General features: G+C 42.4%; 1 pseudogene; it reads right to left on the reverse strand.

The window, feature by feature from the left end:
* The window catches only part of LOC142652477 (meprin A subunit beta-like), an 85,584-nt pseudogene that overhangs the window by 32,625 nt on the left and 33,831 nt on the right, over positions 1-19,128 (reverse strand).

Genomic DNA, 19,128 nt, shown 5'->3' on the forward strand with positions numbered 1-19,128 from the left:
TATGTACTGAGCTTGGTTCTAGTATTGTATGTATGTACATAGTTTTGTTCTGGTGCCATATATATGTTGGAGCTTGGTTCTGGTGCCATATATGTATACGTCAGAGCTTTGTTCTGGTGCTGTAATTATATAGGATATATTTATAACAAACTTGCAGGACAGATGGAATTGTTGCAATCCATTGTCTAGTTAATGGTGGCCTGTTAGGTCGTTTTAACCCCTTGAACCGCCACCATGCTATACGTGACTTGACAATATTTCAAAACATTCCCCTGTATGTTTTTTTAAGATGCAGCAAAATCTATTAAGTCAACTTTTAAAAACAGCGCACGCTATATGCTAATTACTCTATAAAGGGTTATGGGGCGGTGCCGCTATCCTGAAGAGTCAAACAGTCCTGACTCCAAACCCACCTTTCCTTGCTTGATTGACATATTCCTGGCTGTTCTACATCACTACCAGTCTCCTCCAGCTTTCTCAGATGTGCCATTGCTTTGCACTCCATGGGCCGGCATAGTGAGGTGTACTCTGCAAAGGCACATCTGCAAGAGTTGGAGGAGGCTGCTAGTGATGTAGAACAGCCAGGAGGATGTCAATCAAGATCTGGGGAGCATGGTTTAAATTTTCGCCTCAGGCAGCAAAAAAGCTAGAATCATCCCTGCTTCCATACATGCTTTGTGCACACAGCTCAGCCATGTGCATGGAGCTTTAATTGTTGTTTACTAACTCCTTCATCTTCTCTATTTGCTGCTCCAGCCAAGCCAATTTTAATCTCCAGGACAACAGATTTTTGTTTTTTCATCTGCATATTGCTATTCAAAAGAAAAACAAATTCAGCGTTTTATTTCCCAAAAATCTTTTGATGCTGATTTTTGTCAAGTCCTGGTCTGTTTCTATAGTGATGGTAGCACAGTAGGGTAGCCGTAGTGTACATTTCAAGTAGTATTTATGCCTGAGGGTTCATGCCACTTGTAGGACTGGGATTAGATATGCCATTTTCATGGCAGATTTTGGCCGGGACTGGATACAAAAGGATTGAAAAGTATAAAGGAAAGACTGATCCTTCTCCTCTCTTTAATATCTACTTCTATATTTGGATAAAAAAACTGCCACAAAAACTTCAGCATAAACTGAAATTGTGGTTCCAGCCTTAACTCTTCCCTCTTTGGCCACTTTTGACCTTCGTGACAGAGCCTCATTTTTAAAATCTGATATGTTTCACTTTATTTGGTAATAACTTTGGAATGCTTTTACCTATCCAAGCGATTCTGAGATTGTTTTCTTGTGACACATTGGACTTTATGTTACTGACAAAATTTGCTCGATATATTCAGTATTTAATTGTGAAAAACACCAACATTTTGCCACATCAAATTGTTGCTAATTAACAACCCCCATATGTCTACTATATATTGGCATCATTTTTTGAACATCCTTTAATTTTTCTAGGATATTACAAGGCTCAGAACGTTAGCAGCAATTTCTTACATTTTCAAGAAAATGTCAAAAGGCTATTTTTACATGGCGAGTTCAGTTGTGAAGCATCTTTTAGGGCCTTATATATTAGAAACCCCCAATAAGTCACGCCATTTTAAAAACGTCACCCCCCAAAGTATTCAAAACAGGATTTAGAAAGTTTCTTAACCCTTTACACGTTTCACAGGAATGAAAGCAAAATAGAGGTGAAATTTCATTTTTTTTTTGCAGAAATTAACTTTTAATCAATGTTTTTGTAACACAGAATATTTTACCAGAGAAATGCAACTCAATATATATTGCCCAGATTCTGCAGTTTTTAGAAATATCCAACATGTGGTCCTAGTGTGCTTATGGACTGAAGCACAGGCCTCAGAAGCAAAGGGGCACCAAGTGGATTTTGGGGCCTCCTTTTTATTAGAAAATATTTTAGGCTCCATGTCAGGTTTGAAGGGCTCTTGCGGTACCAAAACAGTGTAAATCCCCTAAAGTGACCCAATTTGGGAAACTAGACCCCTTAAGGAAATTATCTAGGGGTATAGTGAGAATTTTGACCTCACAAGTTTATTGCAGAAATTATTGGAAGTAGGCCGTGAAAATGTAAATATACATTCTTTCAAACAAAACGTAGGTTTAGCTGTTTTTTTCTCATTTCCACAAGGACTAAAGGAGAAAAAGCACTGCAACATTTGTAAAGCAATTTCTCCCGAGTAAAACAATACCCCAACATGTGGTCATAAACTGTTGTTTGGACACACAGCAGGGCTTAGAAGGGAAAGAGCGCCATTTGGCTTTCGGAGCTTAAATTTAGCAGGAAGGCCATGTCGCATTTGCAAAGCACATGAGGGACCAAAACAGTGGAAACACCAAAAAAGTTACTCCATTTAGGAAACTACACCCCTTGAAGAATTGGGCATATGGCAAACATCAGAAAAGAAGGAGCGCCATTTGGCTTTTGGAGTGCAGATTTTGCTGGATTGGTTTCAGGGCGCATTTGCAAAGCCCATGTGGGACCAAAACAGTAAAAACCCCACCAGAAGTGACCCCATTTTGGAAACAACACCCCTCAAGGTATTCACCTAGGGGCGTAGTGAGCATGTTAACCCTGCAGGTGTTTTGCAGAAATTAGTGTGCACTCGATGTTGCAGAGTGAAAATTTTATTTTTTCCATAGATATGCCAATATCTGGTGCACAGTTTGTACCACCATAACAAGACAGCTCTCTAATTATTATGCAGTGTTTCCCGGTTTTAAAAACACCCTACATGTGGCCCTAATCTTCTGCCTGGACATTCGACCAGGCTCAGGAGTGAAAGAGTACCATGTAAAATTGAGGCCTAATTTGGCGACTTACAAAGTATTGGTTCACAATTGCAGAGGCTCCGATGTGAAATAATAAAAGAAACCCCTGGGAAGTGACCCCATTTTGGAAACTGCACCCCTCAAGGCATTTATTGAGGGGTGTAGTGAGCATTTTCACCCCACAGGTTTTTTCCATAAATTATTGTGCTGCGGAAGGTGCAAAGTAAAAATTTTAATTTTCCCCTAGATATGCCATTTCAGTGGCAAATACGTAGTGCCCAGCTTGCGCCACTGAAGACACACACCCCAAATATTGTTAAAAGGGTTCTCCCGGGTATGGCGATGTCATATATGTGGAAGTAAACTGCTGTTTGGGCACGCTGTAGTGTTCAGAAGGGAAGGAGCGCCATTTGGCTTTTGGGGCGTGGAATTTGTTTGTTAGTTGTTCTGTTTGAGTTTTACTGGTGTTTCCGTTTATAATGTGGGGGTACATTTAAGCCGGGCAGAGTACATCAGGGGCATAGTCAGGTGGTATAATAATGGGGTGAAAAAAAGAATAAAATAACCCATAGATGTGTGTTACGCTGTGACACAATCCTTTCTGCACAGGCCGGTGTCGCACTGATAAATGTCTTTTCTTATGCCCCTTTTGGTCCACACTCTGCACCTTTGCAGTTTGGGGAATTTTGCTGGGAAGTGTTGTCCTGGTATAATACGGCACCCTCGCTTCCAGCCAATGTTTGGGCCCTCCCCTTCCTGATTCCCTAATTTTAGGGCCTTGATAAATTGCCTCTTGAAACAGAAGAAATGTTCCCCTCGGGCCTGCACAACTGCATATTTTTTAATTCCTGATTTATTGGAGCTTTAACTTATTTTATTTTTTCATAAACGTAGTGGCATGAGGATTGTGTTTTTTGCGGTACGAGCTGTAGTTATTATTGGTACCCTTTTGGAGTACATTTGACTTTTTGATCACATTTTATCCTTTTTTTTGGGAGGCAAGATGACCAAAAACAGCAATTCTGGCATAGTTTTTTCGTTTTTTTTTATACAGTGTTCACCATGCGTTATAAACTACATGTTAACTTTATTCTGCGGGTCAGTACCTAATTTATAGCACTTTTTTATGTTTTACAACTTTTTGCACAATAAAATTACTTTTGTAAAAAGAATATATTTTTCTGTCACCATAACTTGCCATAACGTTTTAATATTTTCATTGACAAAGCTGTATGAGGGCTTGTTTTTATAGGTACCATTTTTGGATACATGCGACTTTTTGATCACTTTATTTCAATTTTTGAAGACAAAGTGACCAAAAAAAACAGCAATTATGGCAGTAGTTTTTACGGCATTCAGTGCGCGGGATAAATAACATAATATTTTTATAGTTCAGGTCGTTACGGTCGCAGCGATACCAAATATATATGGCTTTATTATTTTTTTCCAATAATAAATTACTTGATAAGGGAAAAAGGGCGATTGTGTGTTATTTTATTACTTGAAAGGTTTATTGTATTTTTTACAACTTTTATTTTAACTTTTTTAACACTTTTCTTTAGTCCCACTAGGGTACTTGAAGCTCCAACTGTTTGATTGATGTTCTAATACAATTCACTACCTATGTAGTGCAATGTATTAGAACTGTCAGCTGTTCACTGACAGCAAGCTGATCAGGCTCCACCTCTGGTCGGGGCCTAAACGGCTTCCCTAATGGCAGTCAGGAGGCCATTGTTAGTCATCCTGTTGCCATAGTAGCAGGCGGCAGCCTTGCTATCAGATGGCATGGCTGCCGATTTGCTAAAAACCACTAAGATGCAGCGATCGCTTTTTTAATGGCAAGAATCGGAGCTAGCTCCGGTTCCTGCTGTTACAGCAAGGTGTCCACTGTAACATACAGTGGACACTCACTGTTGATGACGCCGGCTCAGCTTCTGAGCCGGAAGTTGAGTCTGCGCCATCTTGCCGATGGTACCAGAAGCATTTTAAGCCCCGCCTCCGAGCAGGGCATAGGAGGCTTCTATTGCTGGCAGACCGGGAGGCCAGTATTAGGCCTCCAGTTGCCATTGCAGCCACCGGCAACCCAGCGATCACGTTGCTGGCGTGCCGGTGGCTAAAAACCCCTCACATGCTGTGATCTCTATTGAAAGCAGCATCTAAGGGGTTAATCGGCCGGATCGGAGGCGCCGGTCCTGGCCGCTACATCAGGGTGCCAGTAGTAACATACAGCTGGCACCCGGTGGTGATGGCGCTGGCTCAGCTACTGAGCTAGCTCCATCACCATCACGTATAGTTTCGTGGGAATGCGCTAACACACTAGTGTCCATAACGTAACTGTACGTGATTTTGCAGGAAGGGATTAAAGGGGTTATCCAGTGCTGCAGCAGGGCAGGGAATGGTATAAAGTAATAAACTAGTAAACACTTACCACTTAAGATACCCCTTGTTCCATCGCTGAGGTCCCATTCTCCGCTGCTCCCGTCCCGGAAGCTCCTGCAGCGGTCACATGCCTTTCATCAGTCACATGAGGCGGTCATGTGCTGTTCATTGCAGCATCACCGCTGTTGCCAGGGAATCACTGCAGCGGTAGTGAACAGCGTGTGAACTCTGCAGGAGTTTCTGGAACCAGAGCGGCGGAGAACGAGGCCTCAGTTCTGGAGTGGTGTGCACTTTAGGTGATGAGTATCTGCTAGTTTATTACTTTATACCATTTTCTGTCCTGCCGCAAATTTTTAACTGTTTCCCGCCACAGTCATTGTTTGGATCTTCACTTTCGTTTTTTTCTCCCCACATTCCAAAACACATAACTTTTTTATTTTTGCATCAATATTGCCGTATTAGGGCTTGTTTTTTGCAGGATGAGTTGGAGATTTTTACGGCACAATTTATTGTACCATACATTGGCATAGCTATAGGGGTCGCAGCGGTCGCAGTTGCGACCGGGCCCACAATAAAATTAATGGTGCCCATGAAGTTGAGTAAGAAGTATATGTGTCATGTTGCAATGTAGTGATCTCCTCCATTCTCTTTATATCATCTACCTTACGAACCCAGTGGGCCAAAAATGGGGAGGTAGATTTCCAGAGATCTGGGATACAGGATCCGGCAGCATTAACAAAATGTTTCAGTATTTCTTTCCAATATGCTCTCAGGTAGAGGCCTGGAAGGCGCAGGAGATATAAAGTCATGACTTGGCGTAGCGGAATTAGGAGCACCTTGCAGGTTAACTCGCAGGGCCCCTGTTGCCACGCAGCGCGCTAATACAAAGTTTGTATGTGCCGTGATGCTGGCACTTCCTGGTTACGGGCATGGTTTGTTTAGACGTCACAGTCACATGGTACACTCAGTGTAACATGTGACCGTGACGTTACGAGAGGGGGCGTTCCAGCCACTGTGGAAGAGCCGATGCGGAAGAGCATGGAAGACTGCAGGTGAGCTGCAGAGGGGGCCCGTAATGTATGTGTGTTGTATTGTATTGTATTGTACTGTCTGTTGTATTGTACTGTCTATGTTTGCGGTGGAGAGTGGAGAGGGGGGCTTTAAATTACAGGCCCCCCTCTCCTCTCTCCATCGCAAACACAAACTGCACGACACAATACATTACAAACTGTGGGTCACACTCACCCTGGGGGGTCGTGTGAAGACCTCTGTGGGGTCGCGAACCACTCACCAAGGTCCTGCTTCCAACTGTATTTGCGTCCTCAGGACGCAGATCCAGTTGAATTTAATCCTGGAGCAAGGAGCTGACGGCTCCTTCCTCCGGCAATCACTGCCGTGAGCGCTATTAGCGGCTCGGCGCAGGCAGGCGTGATTTAGTGACGTAATCATGCCTGTCTGCGCCGAGTCACTCATAACACAGGGCAAAAAAGCAGAAGGATCTCCTCCACCCGTTGTGGGAACGGGGATAGGTAAGTAACTTTATTATTTTTCTATTATGCACATATGGAGGAATTATACTGTATAAGGAGGGGGCTGATATGGTGGCAGCTATGAGGGGAATTACTTTATGGGAGGCTAATATGGTGGCAGCTATGAGGGACATTATACCGTATGGGGGCATTATACTGTCGGGGGGCTGATATGGTGGCAGCTATGGGGGCATTACACTGTAGGGGGACAGCTATGAGGGCTTTATACTGTGTGGGGGCATCTAAAGGGGGCATTATACTGTATGGGGGCATTATACTGTGTGGGGCAGCTAAAAAGGGCATTATACTGTATGGGGCTGCTATGGGGCATTATACTGTATGGGGGAATTTATGAGGGGCATTATACTGTATGGGTTCTGCTATGGGGGGCATTATACTGTATTGGGGCATTATACTGTGTGTGGGGGCAGCTACGGGGAGAATTATACTGTATAGGCGCAGTTATGGGGAGCATTATACTGTATGGGGGCAGCTAAGGGGAGCATTATACTGTATGGGGCAGCTACGGGGGGCATTATCATGTGTGGGGGCGGCTATGGGGGGGAAGTATACTGGGGGGCTGTTGGGCAAGGCATCTGGCCATAGGCACGGCAGGGGTCTTGTGGTGTTGGGGAGGGGTAGGGGGGCCCAAGCTGAATTCTTGCACCAGGGCCCATGAGCCTTTAGCTTCGCCCCTGGTACCATATAATGTAGTGGGAAACTGGGAAAAAAAATTATGCGGTGGAATTGGAAAAAACCTATATATACAGCAGATGTCAGGAAGGGGTTAAAAGTCATAAATAATGCCTTTAAGTTGGCCATAGACAAAGAATACAGTCAATTTTAAGTGTTTTTCCTTATTCATGTCCATTTTTCGGCCACATTCTTTTATGCAAATAACCAAATACATGCCTCCCAACCGTCCCGGATCCGGGGGACAGTCCCGGTTTCTCACCGCTGTCCCACCGTCCCGGGCGGTCTGCAAAATGTCACGCTGGGTACTGCATCAAAACAGCTGATCGCTGCTGACTGCAGCAGCGATCAGAAGAAGGCAGGAGTCTTGCAGCGGTGTTCTCACTGGGATCGATGCTGACCCGGGAGTGGTCCACTCCCGGGCCGGCATCGACACCAGTGAGTACGCCGCTGCAAGACTCCTGCCTTCTTCTGACGGTAAGTGACGTCAAAGCAGAGCGGAGAGTGGCAGCAGTAGGGCCGACTACCTCTACCGCTCTCCGCTCTGGCGGCAATGTGACACAAAGTATAAGGGGGTTGTGTTGTGCTACCTACAGGGGGGCTGTGTGTGAAGCTATCTACTGGGAGGCTGTGTGTGGAGATATCTACAGGGGGGCTGTATCAGGAGCTATCTACAGGGGGGCTGTGTGTGGAGCTATCTACAGGGGGGCTGTGTGTGGAGCTATCTACAGTGGACTGTGTGTGAAGCTATCTACAGGGGGGCTGTATGTGGAGCTATCTACAGGGGGGCTGTGTCTGGAGCTATCTACAGTGGGGCTGTGTGTGGAGCAATCTACAGGGGACTGTGTGTGGAGCAATCTACAGGGGGGCTGTGTCTGGAGCAGTCTACAGGGGGGCTGTGTGTGGCGTTATCTACAGGGGAGCTGTGTGTGGCGCTATCTACAGGGGGGCTGTGTCTGGAGCAGTCTACAGGGGGGCTGTGTGTGGCGTTATCTACAGGGGGGCTGTGTGTGGCGCTATCTACAGGGGGACTGTGTGTGGCACTATCTACAGGGGGGCTGTATCTGGCGCTATGTACAGGGGGGCTGTATCTGGCGCTATGTACAGGGGGGCTGTATCTGGCGCTATGTACAGGGAGGCTGTGTCTGGAGCTATGTACAGGGAGGCTGTGTCTGGAGCTATCTACAGGTGGGGCTGTATCTGGCGCTATGCACAGGGGGGCTGTATCTGGAGCTATCTACAGGGGGCTGTATCTGGCGCTATGTACAGGGGGGCTGTGTCTGGCGCTATCTACAGGGGGCTGTGTGTGGAGCTATCTACAGGGGGGCTGTGTGTGGAGCTATCTACAGGGGGGCTGTATCTGGTGCTATGTACAGGGGGGCTGTGTCTGGCGCTATGTACATGGGGGCTGTGTGTGGAGCAATCTACAGGGGGGCTGTATCTGGCGCTATGTACAGGGGGGCTGTGTCTGGAGCTATGTACAGGGGGGCTGTATTTGGCGCTATGTACAGGGGGGCTGTGTCTGGAGCTATCTACAGGGGGCTGTATGTGGCGCTATGTACAGGGGGGCTGTGTGTCGTGCTATCTACAGGGGGGCTGTGTGTGGCATTATCTACAGGGGGGCTGTATCTGGCGCTATGTACAGGGGGCTGTGTCTGAAGCTATCTACAGAGCGGCTGTATCTGGAGCTATCTACAGGGGGGGCTGTATCTGGAGCTATCTAGATATGTACAGGGGGCTCTGGTGGATGATTTTTCCATTGACCGGTAGCAGAGTTACACAACTGGACAAAAAAAAAATCATCATCATGTAACTCTGCTACCTGTCAATTGAAAAGTCATCAACCACAGGGTCTCCCTCTTGGCTTTCATTGTTCTCAGCCTTGTGGTTTGTCCTGCAGCTGCTGCCGCCGTGATGAGCAAATGTTATACCCAAGGAATGTTAGGAAAAGTAACATAAAGACGATATAACCTGATCCATAATATCTGTAATATCCAGACAGTCTAAAGATCTGCAGTGAGAATGTGCGTGTGTTATTTGCAGAAGGATCTGGCCGTGATTTGATGTGTTTATGTGAGATATTGGGCGTGGTTGGGGGCGTGGCTTAAAATGTCCCTCTTTTCCGAATTCAAAATTTGGGAGGTATGCAAACACTTAAAAAATATGGTCATATTTTGGTCAGCCCGTCAGTCATAACCTGATGTTTATGATATATCAGATTGATCAATAGGCATTCCGACATTAGAAAATTGGTCCCCTTCTGCCTGCTGCATCTGGTGATCTTTCACTGTTCATGGTCAGAAATTTTTATAGTGGTATCAGCTAAAAGTACAATGAGATGACAAATTGGATGTGCATTTGTTGAGTGGTTAACAGACAATAAGACTGTCCTCATCTAGTTCACTGCAGACATGCTCATCAGTGGAACATGCAAATTTAAGGGCAAGCTCTGCACTTGAAGTTTACCTAGTGCTGTACATCCCAAGTGGTGGACTGTGGTTCCTCCTACTGATGAGGGTCCCCAGACACTGTACCAGTAAATGTTATATTACTGAATAATATGTAAACGTTTATTAGTGCTTTAAAGTGAATATCTACTATTTAACACCAAGTTTTAGGTTTAGCATTCTGTTGTGATTAATTTCTTAAGATATATTTTAGGGATTAGAGGTTTTTTTTTTATACAGGACTCCAAATCCCCTGCTTAGACAACAAGTTAAATTATAACCATTATTGGAAGCTCCGGAACTTATTGCATACTGGTTTATTATTTTACTCAATATATAAACAGTATGCAGTTTGCTCTTGAGCTCCCTCTAGTGGCTGCTGCAAACATCCACCAGTGTTTATCTCTGTCTTTGTAGGGATCTTGGTACTCTGTATCAAAAAAACAGAGCTCAAAGCAATATTAATTTATATTTAGACATTACTCAGCAAATTTTTTTTTTAACTATTTAGCTAAAAAAAAAAATGGGATTGAAGGGTGACCATTTAATTGAAGTGTCCTTGCTTGGCTATCTGGAATTTTGGTAAAAAATTATTATGTAAGGGGTACCTGCGCATTGGTAATTACAATATAATATACATTTACGGTTGTTTCTGTTGTTAGTATCATCAAAATGATTGTAAAATTTGAATTTTTGAATGGCACAGATTTATAAAATGTACAATAATGGGAGTATAATGAAATTTCTGTAGTACTCACCCTGTATAGTGCTGATTAATTTCTGAGTGCCAACGGAAGAGTCATCTGTGTATTCTATAATCCAGATACTTAGTTCATCATTCTCGTTGCCACTGTGATAGTAAAAGAACTCTAGGCACTGATATCCTCTCACAGGAAAGAAAAGTCTGCTTATAAGTACAGCTGCATCCCCAGTGGAGCCTGTGCTGGTGCTGAAGTGCATAAAATAGCCAGTATCTGTTCAAACGGAAGAAAGATGAAGAACTTTACAATATTTTTTTTTCTAGGGTTAAGCTGATACTAATACCGTAGACATGACATATTTGTTGGCAGATCCAACTAATTTTGGTGGGCTCTATATGTCTACGACCCCCCCCCCCCCCTGCCGGATCTGCAAAGAAATATAATAGATCTATGGTGAACTTGAAACTTAAAATTTGATTGTACTGATGATACTCTTCTCCATTAGCTGCACCACTCCTGCTTGTTGAATAATTAGAGTAATTGGTATTTATTTGGAACTTTTAAAGACGTTCTCCTATTATTAAATATGACATTTATCTTTTAAATCACATGAAAATAAAAACAAATGTAAATTGTTATTATTGTAAAAATTACTCCTGTGCCCAGATATTGCGGTTCCATCTTTGTGATGGCGCGCTCTGCTGTTCTTTTAATTTCCTTCTCAGAATGTCCACCTAATGTGTTCGGTTCCAGTGAAAGGAAGGCGCTGCTAGTGCACCTATTCCGATTGGCTGACATAACTCATTCCGCCGCCTGTGTATAAGAGAATCATGGCGGTTGGACTATGCTACTGATCATGTGTGACTACTGGCAATGGACACATTAGGTGGCTGTTTTGAGAGGGAATCAAAAGAACACTAGGGGGCGCCTACAAGTGTGTAACAGCAATATCTACAATCAGGATCATTTTTTTTAAATGATTCCAATTACAAAAATTGTTTGGTTTTGTGTGACCTAACAGAGAAATGTAATATTTATTCGTGGGACAACCCCTTTAATGTTTTAATACAGTGCTCCCAAAAGCTACAATATAAAATAATTTCCGGATGACCATTGTAACTAGAATATAATATTACTTGAGACTATACGCTATGGAACTAGAACAAAGTGACAAACTGCTTCCTTAGGACACTAGGTAAGGATGGACCCATTTTATTATTACTTTACAGTACCGTGTGCACTGTACTAGACCCTAAAAGCGTTTCACCAGCTTCCAGCACATCTTAAACCGATCAATCGTCCATGAGATCATTTGTACAAACAAACCCACCAGCAATAGAAGATACTAAATTGGCCGATCATTGAGTCTGTTTTAAAAAACAAACGACTCCCTGGGACTAGCGCAAAGTGGCAAATGATCAGCTGAATTTGGCTGTTCATTCCATAAAGATGTAGTGTAGGCTGTACACGGATGCAACTTTCCAACCTGGTTAATCACCTTTTCGATCATTTGCATAATTTTTTTAAAGGACGGTCAGCCGAAATGACCAAAATCTGCCATTTTTGGATAGTCTCGCTTCATATGTATTAGTTGTCTGCTTGTTTTTCTTTAATTTTTATTTTTTTTGTGGGTTGACTTTTTGGAAGATTTGGAAGATGGAAATATTGTAGTCTGAGGTCAATTTTAACCTGGAGGATCACTGTATAATTAAATGTCTCAAAATTTGCTTCAAATGGATGTATTGTATAACGGTCATATCCTCTACTACTAAATTATTGGAAACACGTGATATTGACTTAGATAGCTAAAATTGCATAGATTAAAAATTTTATTCAATGCAGCATTTTTTATTTACATATACATAAAAATGTTGCGTTTGCTCTCGCTTCCCATATTCACAATTATTTTCATCACTTTCATCACAGAAAAGGCCAATGGTCACGCAGAGATTTAATAAATAGAACATCAGTGATTGATATGGAATATCAGGGGTAGACATACCATATGAGCAACCTGCGCATTTGTACTGGGGACCAGTTAATAATAGGGCCCACCTTAAAAGCACCCAGCCGTTTCCTACTGTCTATTAAATTACAAGTAACTAATGAATTTCTTGGCTCATAATTACTAGAGAATTGTGATAGAAACATAAAGAGGGAGCTCTATGATGAGCTATTGGAGAGCAAGGTGTCCATACAGTGTTCTTGCACAGGAGCCCTCTGCTGTGTCTGCCCCCTGTGGAATATAAAGTTATTAGAACAATTACTGATTGCTTTATCCAGATATGTATGGTCTGTGCTTGGTCCTCCTGATACCGTCATAAGAAGCTGCCAGTCGGCATTGTCATCTGTAGACTGCAGCATTGCACAGATGTCTTCTGAATCAAAACTACATGAATCCAGGAACATTAGCGAAGAAGCTGAATGGCAAAAGAAAATACATCATATTCTTCATATTTTTTTATTTCAGATACAATAGCTTTGTTAAATTGAAAAAAATCATAACACCAACTAGGTTTAAAATTCAGTAAAACATTAGGTTGATTTTTTTTGCTTCTTTCATCAATGTTATAAACCTCATCTACTAAATAATTGGACTATTCGTAAAAAAAAAAAACAACACCCTAGAACTCCAGAATGTTGACGCCTGAGTTTTAACCCCTTAGTGTCCAGCTTATTTTAGACCTTAAAGGAACAGTGTTACCACAATTTTTTTTTTAATATGTTAAAGATGTTAGTGCTTTATTAAAAACGTTTGGATTAATTTGTGTGTTTGTGTGTTACTTTTTCTTATTTTGACACTTTTTCTTCCCTATGGGGGCTGCCATTTTTTTTTTCCATTTCTGTATGTGTCGATTAACGACACATACAGACATGGAATACGGCAGCTCCAGTCCCATAGGGACTGCGAATGGGGCCCGTTCCATCCAGTTCTGTGTACGCCGTCTGTGTGGGAACGGCGCATGCGTCGCTCCCACACAGTCCAATTTGAAATGCGCGCCGTCCGGCGCCATTTTCCTGTGGACCGGAAGTCGCGGCCGGACAGTAAGATTACTACTTCCGGTCGCGGCTTCCGGACTTGTGCACTTGGACCAGCGGCAGCAGACGGAGCAGACGGGCCGGAGGGAGCCGCGACGGCAGGAGCAGGTAAGAGATTTCTATGTATGTTCGTGTTTGTGTGTGTTTACTACTGTATGTAAACCTACTACACTGTGTGTTAGCTCAAAAAATTGCGACACACAGCGTAGGAGGTTAGACCGTTCAATCCCATCGTTTATCCCGGCACTAGCCAGGATAAAGGAGGGGGGGATGCTGAGAGCTCACTAGAGCGAGGGCTTTTTACCCAATTTTGCAGCATAAAGCAATGTGGTTGCTTTACCACATGCAATGCTGCAATTTTGGGAATGGCTCCACCTAGTGACCAGCAATGGGAAATATTATAAATTAGAATCCAATTGAATCCAATTTATAATATTTCCTGACTCGTGAAAAAAAAAAAAAAAATTAGAACAATGTTTAATCACCTATACACTAATTGTTTAACTAAAAAAAAAAAAATCATGTTTTGCTGGCAACACATTCCCTTTAGGGTATGTTCACACGTAGTCAACAAAAACGTCTGAAAATCCAGAGCTGTTTTCAAGGGAAAACAGACCCTGCTTTTCAGACGTTTTTTGACCAACTCGCATTTTTCGCGGCGTTTTTTACGTCCGTTTTTGGAGCTGTTTTCATTGGAGTCTATGAGAAAACAGCTCCAAAAACGTCCAAAGAAGTGTCCTGCACTTCTTTTTACGAGGCGTAATTTTACGCGTCGTAATTGCCGTACGACGCGTAAAATGACGCGTCGTGTGGACAATACAGCGTTATACCTATAGAAAGTAATGGGCAGATGTTTGACGACGTATTTGAGACGTATTTCCAGACGTAAAACGAGGCAAAATACGCCTCGTATACGTCTGAAATTTGGCCGTGTGAACATACCCTTAATGACCAAGCTATTGTTTACGTTTTTCCATCGTCTCATTGAAAGAGCTATAACTTTTTTATTTTTGTGTCGACATAGCTGTATAAGGTCTTGTTTTTTTGCGGGACAAGTTGTAATTTTTAATAGCACTATTTTGGAGTACATAGAATTTATTGATTAACTTTTTTTGGGGGGGAATAGAAAAAAACCTGCAATTTTGCCACACTTTTTTGCGTCCTAAATTTACGCCATTTACCGCGTGGTATAAATAACACAATAACTTTATTCAGCGGGTTGTTGCGATTGCAACGATACCAAATTTATATAGATTTTGTATGTTTTACTACTTTTACACAGTAAAAAACATTTTTTTCTAAACTACTTGTTTTTGTGTCTCCATATTTGAAGAGTCATAACTTTTTTATTTTTTCGCCGATGCAGTTGTATGTGGGCTTGTAGTTTTTATCGGTACTATTTTGGAGTAGATGCGACTTTTTGATCACTTTTTATCACATTTCATTTAAGGCTGGATTCAAAGAAAACAGCGATTTTTGCATTGCTTTTTATTTTATTTCTTACGACATTCACCATTCGGGTTAAATGATGTAATAACTTCATAGTTGGGGTCGTTACGGACGCGGCGATACCAAATATATGTAACTTTTTAACTTTCTTTTGTTTTTTCATAATAAAGCAATTTGTAATGGGAAAAAGTGGGTTTTTCTTTTTTTTTACTTTTTATTAAACGTTTTTTTATTAAACTTTTATCGCCGGGTGTCATTGGGAGAGAGAGGGAGCTCCCTCCTTCTCTCCAAAACAACTCATATGCGGCGCTTGCTACTGAGCGCCACATCTGAGGGGTTAAACGGGTGAGATCTATACTGATATCGATCTCACTCGTTAGAGCAGGGACGTCCCCAGCCCTCAGCTACCTCTGGTAGCTGAGAGCAGGGACATTTAACGGCTCCCTGCTCTGTTTATTTATTCCGATGCAGCGCTGTAAAAAGGCATATGCATCAGAATAAAGTCCATTAGTGGCCGCTGTAAAAACACTATGGGGCGGTCACTAACGGGTTAAAGGATTTACACATTTAAAGGGGTTTCCCCATCTTAGACATGTATGGCATATCCACAGGATTTCTCATAAATGTCTGATAGATGCGGGTCTCATCTCTGGGAAGCACTCCTATAAAGAGAACACGTGTCCCCCAACCTATTTCGCCTGGCCGCAGAACCAAGATGGGGACTAGGGGAGAGAAGGTCGTACGTGCACGCTGCTCCCTCAATTCTTTTCAATTGGAGTTAGGGCTTACTCAGACGAACGTGATATACGTCCGTGCAACGCGCATGATTTTCACGCGCTTCGCACGGACCTATATTAGTCTATGGGGCCGTGCAGACAGTCCGTGATTTTTACGCAGTGTGAGTCCGCTGCGTAAAACTCACGACATGTCCATTCTATGTGCGTCTTTTGTGCATCACGCACCCATTGAAGTCAATGGGTGCATGAAAACCGCGCATGGCACACGGAAGCACTTCCATGGGACGCGCATGATTCGAGCAACAGCAGTCAAAAGCATGAATGAAAACAGAAAAGCACCACGTGCTTTTCTGTTTACAAACATACAAATAGAGTGTCATCATGACGTCGGCTGCGCGAAAAGCAAGCAGTCGCGCACCATATGATGATGACACACGGAGCTGTTAAGTGCCTTTTGCGCACGCAAAACGCAGCGCTTTTTGCGTGCGCAAAACGCACACGCTCGTGTGAATCCGGCCTTATGAAAACGCTTGCTCATCTGTTTTCGGAACGCTCATTGAACAGAACGGAGAGAGCTTTGCGTGACCCTCTCTCCATTAGTCCCAGTCTGGATTCTGCGGCCAGCGGCTGCTGCACTAGGTGAAACGGGGGTTGGGAGACCCCTGTTTTTTATATAGGTGCGGGTGCCAGAGCTGGGACCGCATCTATCAGACATTTATGGTTAATCCCTTTAACCCCTTCCCGACCACCCACTGTTTTTAGCAGCAGGCGGTTCAGGTCCCCAGTGTACAGCAACGTCTTTTGGGGTCACTATAGAAAAGGCTGATGAGCACTACAATGAGCGTTCATCCTCTAAGCAGGAGCTGCAATTAATAGCTCCTGAACTTAGAGCAGCCTCCTGAACACAGAAAAAAATCTAACCCCAGCTGTTTAACCCTTTGATTGCCGCGGTTCGTGACTGAGGCATGATCGTAGGAGAATCCCCTCATTGAATACTGAGAATCTCTCTGCAGTTGACCTTGGTGTCCTTTCTAGGGTTATCTGCTCAATATCCCTACTTTTGGGCCTACTATGTTATGTATGTGCTGCCCTAATATCAGCCTGTGTCATAGTGACACAGTGTAATGTATAAACATACAAGAGTATGCTAATACATTATAAGTAAAAAAAATAACGTTGGAAATAAAATTATCCCTTCATGGGATTAAAGAAAAATGTAACAGAAAGATAAACATTTTTTTTTATTTTTTTTTAAAAGTCATTATTATGCATAAAATATATTTTATTGCCTACACATTACATAAAAATAAAAAAACTTTAAATATTAGGTATCTACAAAATTAATTTAATTTAATAGGTTATTTAGCCTTAAAAGTAAATAGTTAATCGGGTTAAACCCTCAACGGAAAGGCAAACGGAAACCTCAGCTTCCGTTTCCCTCCCCATCCAACTAAATGGTGACGGAAACCTAGCTAAAGGTTTCCGTTGGTCTCCATTGTGACAGCGTTCCGTTGTTCTTGACTGAACCAATAGCGCAGTCGACTGCTCTATTGGTTTCCGTCAAGAACAACGAAACCCTGTCACAATGGTGACCAACGGAAACCATTAGCTTGATTTGTCACCAATGAGTTCAATGGTGAGGTAAACGGAATCTGAGGTTTCCGTTTGCCTTTCCGTTGAGGGGTTAACCCGATAGAAACCTCTGATTAACCCCTCAATGGGAGGGCAACGGTGATGTGAACAGGCCCTAACAAAAACAAAATGAAATATTCAATTGCTTTTTTTTTTTCTCCAAATTTTTTCACTGCCGGATAATATCTTTTACAAATGTTCCAATAAGAGACTGTCAGATATGCAACTTTCATATGCAAAAGTTTTTCAAGTTTTTTTACTTACTGCAATTGTACAGTCGATTCAATTTTAAGAGGTCGTTGCCACTTAAATCCATTTGAGTTCCCATTAAATCAGTATACTTTTCATTTTTAGGCAACATTGTTACAGCACTGGTAGTAGAGAAAGCCGTCTTTCCATAATGCATAATTGATAAGTAGTCATATGGCACATTTAGAAAACTTGTAACTGAACTGTTATATGAGAAAGCGCACCCCAAAACCAGTTCACACATCCACACAAAACGCTGCCACCACTTGCCGTATTAGGCCGACAAGAGCCTCCTCCTGGTAACGCACACGTTCACCCAGGCACACACTGAATCTAAATAGCATTCAACAGATTATGCTTGGTGAATTCTGCTTCACAATGATAGGAAGAGCCGACATCGAAGGATCAAAAAACAGGGTAAAAAACAGTAAACAACATTCAAATATTATCCACCATGAAATATAAGCAGAAACTGTTTTTCAACAATACTAATAATCAGTAAAATATCTTTATAGTTCTCTTACTATTCAAATAATTTGATGATAATGTGCCAAGTATGTAGATAAGTTTTAAAATTATAGTCATGCAATGTTACCAGATTACCAGTACCTGATGTACATCTCAGAAACTGTAGTCACCGATTGTCAGGCGCATTAGTCCCCACCTGTCATTGTGGTGCACTTTTCACATCATCTATCACTCAGGCTGTCTCAAGATTTATGTGTTTCCTTTGGGGATAAAGTCACAGTAGGCCCCCTTATGCTCTATCTTCTTTCACCCACCCAGTATGCTATATACCAATAATGTCACCAATGGCACTAAGGACATGTTCACACGTAGTGTTTTTTGCTGGGGTTTTTGACACATTTGTTTGATAGGGGCAGAGGTTTTTCCCTGTTATTTCTGCTAAAAAAACACCCCAAAAATTTTAAAATGCCATAAGTTAACATACCCTAAAAGAGAGAGGCTGCTGCATGTTTCAAAGTTTGGAATTTAACCCTTTGAAGGCCAAATACAGACATGGTAAAAAAAAATCCACATATGTTACTTGCGGATTTTGATGTAGATTTGCCATGGATTTTACCCTATGCGTCGCGGGCTTAAATTACAGGTTTCAATTATTGGTGAAAATCTGCATCAATTCTGCAAGATAATAGGCATGCTGCAGATTTAAATAGCCACAACATGCCCTGAGGTCTGTGTGGATTTTGTACGCTACATGTGTGGGGTTTTGAAAACCCCATACACATGAAGTATACTGTAATTTGCTTCAGATTTCAGGTATGGCATCTGCACTTAAAATCCAGGACAAAGCCACCATGTCTGAACATGGCCATACTGTTGGACATTTTGGTGCTGAATTTGTTAAGATAAATGCTGAAATTTTTTTACACTATTTACTGATTACTGTAAATAAATTGTGTTCACTGTGTTGTAAGGGTTGTTTCTTTTAGTCCTATTAGGGGCTTTTAACTTTTGATCTTTTTTCTACCTT

This window comes from Rhinoderma darwinii, chromosome 5 (genome assembly GCF_050947455.1).
Source record: "Rhinoderma darwinii isolate aRhiDar2 chromosome 5, aRhiDar2.hap1, whole genome shotgun sequence".
Taxonomy (NCBI): Eukaryota; Metazoa; Chordata; class Amphibia; order Anura; family Rhinodermatidae; genus Rhinoderma; species Rhinoderma darwinii.